At 42.7% G+C, this 5,561-nt stretch overlaps 1 pseudogene across 1 annotated transcript; it reads right to left on the reverse strand.

The window, feature by feature from the left end:
• Window positions 1-4,391: 4,391 nt before the first annotated feature.
• LOC307105424 (MICOS complex subunit MIC26-like) lies at window positions 4,392-5,008 on the reverse strand (annotated as a pseudogene). Its single transcript has one exon. The product of its transcript is annotated as an MICOS complex subunit MIC26-like (transcript).
• Window positions 5,009-5,561: the final 553 nt, after the last annotated feature.

Raw genomic sequence — 5,561 nt, forward strand, 5'->3', positions numbered from 1 at the left:
AGGGCAGTTGGGGGCGACCAGGCCTGCAGGGGAGGGCAGTTGGGGATGACCAGGCTGACAGGGGAGGGCAGCTGGGGGCAACCAGGCTTGCAGGGGAGGGCAGTTGGGGGCGAAATCAGGCCAGCAGGGGAGGGCAGTTGGGTGTGGCCAGGCCGGCAGGGGAGGGCAGTTGGGGGTGATCAGGCTGGTAGGCAGGCGAGTGGTTAGGAGCCAGCAGTCCTGGATTGTGAGAGGGATGTCCGACTGCCTGTTTAGGCCCAATCCCTGAACAGGGACGGACATCCCCCAAGGGGTTCCAGATTGGAAAGGGTACAGGCCGGGCTGAGGGACACACCCCCTCCATGCACGGATTTCGTGCACCGGGCCTCTAGTGATTCTATAATTCAGCGTTGGGCTACTTACATTTTTGATCCTTCCTTCTTTTGTCTTTAAGCTAAAACAACTTAAAAATGTTTATTTCACAAGGATTGATTTGAAAATTGTATGTGATAAAGCAGCAACTTAAATTATTGGATATATCATTTTCATTACATTTTGACACCTATTCACTGTTCCTTCTGCATTCTGCTGATTTACTCTTATCATACAGGGTGTGGCAACAATAGGTTTACAGTTATTTGTGAAACACAGTTTATTCTTATATTATTATTTATTAATTCTTGTATTATTTTCCATATGAAGAACTGGAAACCTACTTTTGCCCTACCTTGTACATATTTAAATCATTTGGGTCTATCCAAAAAGACATTACTTGTGATAACTTAATCATTATGTAACTTCTTCTAATGTTAGGCTTTAATTTTAAGGCTCATTTTCACTTTTTATTCCTTTTCTTTGGATTAGCCATTTTATGAAGTCCATCTTTAGTTCCTCTTGTGGAAAATACAGTATAACAGTGTTTCATTTCATAATGAATGATACAATTAAAATTTAATTAGAAGCACAATAGTAAGGGAATTAAAAGCTACTCTGAACCTGTAAATGACATGTTACACTTCTAAATTTCTCACATGTTGCAACCCATCTTCTCTAAAAAGCAACCACATGTAAATTCAATTTGAGATGGAGCTTTTTAAAATAACATGATTGCTTGTTACACTGAACCTCTTCCTTGTCATGTGCCCACCAAAACTAATTTTATCTAAAGGAGAAAGACTCACAGATGCTTCAAGGAAGAAAAGGGGTATTTTCACTACATTTTCTTTACAAAGCATATTCTGTACAAGTATTCAAGGGTGAGAAGACCTTACTCTCATTAACACATGTCCTACCTACTTCTCCCGTTTTCATAGCCCTACAAAGAAGCACATTTGGGAAGTGACTTATCCATCACATAAATCAATTCTGAATAAATATGTAGCTTTATACTTAAAACAATGCTTAAAAAACTAATACTTCCTATTAGAATTTGTGCTATTATTGCTTCTAATCCCATTAACTTTTTTTTTCCTTTTCAAATTTAGGTGATGTTGCAATTATAGGCTTTTTCATTTGAATTGGGAATAATTAGTTTCCTGAAAGGTAGAATAGCAATTTAGAAGTTTCAGGTGAGAGAGTTCAAGGCTGCTGACATGACCTACTGACAGGTCTATAGGAAGAGGAGTGAGTGGCTTTGCTCCCAACTGGATTTCAGGCAATTCATGCCCAGGGCTTGAAAGGTTTCATATAGCATGGCCTGAAGGTTGAGAATTAGTATCTTAAAATCCTATCCTACCCATCTTATTTTTTTAAAATACTATATTTTTATTGATTTCAGAGAGGAAGGAAGAGGGAGAAAGAGAAACATCAATGACGAGAGAGAATCATTGATCGGCTGCCTCCTGCACGCCCCCTACTGGGGATTGAGCCTGCAACCCAGGCATGTGCCCTTGACCAGAATCGAACCTGGGACCCTTCAGTCCGCAGGCCGACTGGCGATCTGCTGAGCCAAACCAGCTAGGGCCCCATCTTATTCTTCACATCTGGGTTCAGAGGGCCTAATCATGGGAAGAAGCAGAGAAATAACCGAGTGCTTGTGATCATTATGGAAATGACTTGCAGGAAAGCCTAAACATGCAAGTTCTTAACATTCACAGGATGACCCAGAACTTGTGCTTTTAATGCAGTGGGCACCTATTCAGTTTGTTATCCAGCCTCCCTTCTCTGCACACTTCTCCCTTTCCCCCTCATCCACGTGGTCTCACAAGACAGCCTCTGAGCAGCTGTGAGGATAAATTATGACTGCCTAACTCTCATCCTGGCCAGAGTTTGGACTGACAGAGGCTCAGCTTTGGAAAATTTTGAATCAGGAGTAAGATCTGGCCTTTGTTTAGGTTAGAATCTTTAATGCGGGAGATATAAAAATGGAGTTCGTGCAGCCATATTTTCTACTATAAAGACTGGTAGTTAAAGAGATACACAGAGTGAAACAAAGATGGAGGGAATGTCTGGTGCATAGTTCTAGTTCTATCCTGAGACATGGCTTGGTTTCATCCTTATACTTCCCACTTTTTATTTAAGTGAACTTGAATTCGTTTCCCCTTTTTGAAACAGAAATAGAATGTATTGATGGAAGCCTATTGTCAAGTCCCTCAGTCACATTATTGCCTCTATCAGATCAGCCAGGAGTTATTCTCAAAGGTGCGGAGAATACAATCTCTGAAGATCTAAGTAGACAATCAAAGTACCCCATGAGAGTCAAATGAGGATCTTGGTTTATATCTGACAGGTCCAAGATTTATATGTAACTGTGAATGTGTGTGTGTGTGTGTGTGTGTGTGTGTGTGTGTGTGTAAAATCAAGTAATTAATTTAAGTAATTGTCATAATCTTTAGAATATTAGCATACTAATGAGAGAGAATGGACAGGCAACGTCTACCCCATGGTACTGAAAACAGCAGAATAGTTTTGTTTTGTAGGTAATTTTTTTCTCTAATTTTTAGGATGAAAAATAGTGACCCTGTCCATAGTTTTATCATTCAAACACAGAAAGCATAGCTCTCCATTCTACATATAAAACTGGGGTGGACACAGCTGGAAAGAGCTGGATAATTACAATATCAATCAGATCAGGGGAGAATAATGACTTTACTTGAATAGAGCATTTGGGAAGGAATTAAAATTGAAAGGAAAATAAAATAGCAAAGCAAACTATTTAACATTGGTATGGTCTTCAAGTGAGCACAGTTGAAAGATGGTAACAAGTGGTATTTGCTCCAAATGTTGCTATAGGGCCGTGGTCGGCAAACTGCGGCTCGCGAGCCACATGCGGCTCTTTGGTCCCTTGAGTGTGGCTCTTCCACAAATACCACGGCCTGGGCGAGTCTATTTTGAAGAAGTGGCATTAGAAGAAGTTTAAGTTTAGAACATTTGGCTCTCAAAAGAAATTTCAATCGTTGTACTGTTGATATTTGGCTCTGTTGACTAATGATTTTGCCGACCACTGCAGGGGAATTGAAGAACATCCACTTCTCTTAGGCATAGACATTCAAACACTTTATTTGTAACAATTGCTTCCTTCTGCTTCTGAAGTCATGTACACAGTGAATATAACTAACACGGAATACTTAAAATTTGATATTAAAGAGGCATCTTGATATGAAACATAACATCTTATTGATTTCTTTAGCAATCTGTATATCCCAGAAAATGAAATATAGAACATAATAAATAATAAATAATAAAACATACTCTGAAACTGTCAAGAGATACATAAATTCCATATGCTGAATAGGAGTTAGTTTAGTAACTGCAATTTACAAAGCATAAATGAAAGAAGAGTGACACAAAACAGATGAGAAATAATTTTCTACCAAACTTGTCAGTTACTTGTCAGACAACCATTTTCCAGGTCATTAGCTTAAATTATTTTTACAGCCCAGCAGTAATATAGGATGCTTATTAGAGAGTATTCCCTACTATTGCCTTGGGCGTGTCAGAAACTAGATGGGAGTTTGAATTTGAGCAGATTTTCCAGGTTTTTTAACTGGATGGAGTTTTGTGCTACACCCCAGGAATCCTTCAGTCCCAAGCAAACCTGGACATTAGCCAGCCTTGGACCAGGCTACAGAGTAAGAGCTTAGTCCTGCCTTGTCCAACACAATACCGCTAGCCAGATGGGCCTTTGTACAGTTAACTAAAATTAAACATTCAGTTCCTTGGTCATAGTACAAGTGTTCAACAGCCACATGTGGCTAGTGGCTACTGTATTGGACAACACAGATATAGAGTCTTTCCATTATCACACAAAGTATATTGGAACGTGTTGATGTAGACAGTTTAGTGTGCTTTTTGTTGTTGTTTGTCTTTTAGTTTTTCCTGAAGAAGAAAGCCAGTTTACTGCATTTAATACCGACTACTCTGCCATTTTTCTGTACAAATAATGGTTTACTGTATGAATTTCCAATGTTTACCTATAACTGATTAAAGTGGGCAGAGCATGGAGTAATCTGCTTACTTCTAGGAGAATTCTTCTTACATCCTAGCTTTTGAAAGTTCTCCTTCACCAGTCTTTTCCGACTATGCATCCTGGTAAACCCCAGTCATGTAATTTCCTTCCACTGACCTGGACAAATATGATGGCTTGTCGTGGATATTAAAGAGAGACAACTTAATCCCATGAAAGCAGGTGGATACACCAGCGTCTTTGTTTTTGAACTAGCCAAAAGGAGTCCAACAACGCCAGCAGCACCAGCAACACCAAGTCCTGGAACAAATGCAGAGCGGTGCATTTTGGAGATATTCATAGCTGTGTAACCCCCACTCAACCCAACTTCGCATCTTGGGCTCAGTGTGGGAGTACCGTTCCCGACACCAACTTTTATATGCTGGAGATAGGAGACGCTTTCTTCAAGCTGAGTCTTTGGCTCCTCCACCTACTTAGTTGACTCTCAGGAACCGAATAGAGTGCCAGCTCATTAACCTTCACGGAAGTTTGGTGAGGTGAGTCCTTCTTCTGTGATGCATAGACTTTGAAGGTGAGCAGGCTCAGGCTGGCCGGCCCCACGGACCTCTGCGTTACTTTGCACATGTCGCTGGCAGTGGCGGCTCTGGCGGGTCCGCGGTTTTTTTTTTAAAGCTTGGAAGCCACGAGGCTCCACTACCAAAAATACTCACCAGACGTTTTCACTCTTTCGGAACAGGATGACGGGTAAGATTATGTTAAGAAACACCAAGTAAACCAATCTGCACAGGCACCTGCCAGCGGTCTTAGGGCCCTAACTCGTAATTCCCCCGCGTCCGTCTTTCATCGGTGTGACTTCTGGAGGGCAGGGAACGCCCAATGCAGTGGGCGATCGAAGGCCACGACCCCTTCCTCCCAAACCCCCGAGATTTAATTGTTCAAAAGCGGTGGAAACCCGTCTTCTCAGGGCGGGGGGAGTTCGGCTCGCGGGCCTTGCACACCCCTCTGTCAGCCGCACGACGCCTGCAGGGGGCGCAAGGCCTCCCGAGCGTGCGCACTGCTGCCCGCGCGCCGGCCCGCGGGGCTGCGAGAGGTTCCGGGCAGCCAATGGGGCGGGGCGCCGCGCGCCGGGGGCGGGGCTATGACGCGCGCACCTCGTGACCCCACTCGCGGCCTGCGC

This window comes from Cnephaeus nilssonii, assembly GCF_951640355.1.
Source record: "Cnephaeus nilssonii genome assembly, chromosome: 9".
In the NCBI taxonomy this organism is placed as follows: domain Eukaryota; kingdom Metazoa; phylum Chordata; class Mammalia; order Chiroptera; family Vespertilionidae; genus Cnephaeus; species Cnephaeus nilssonii.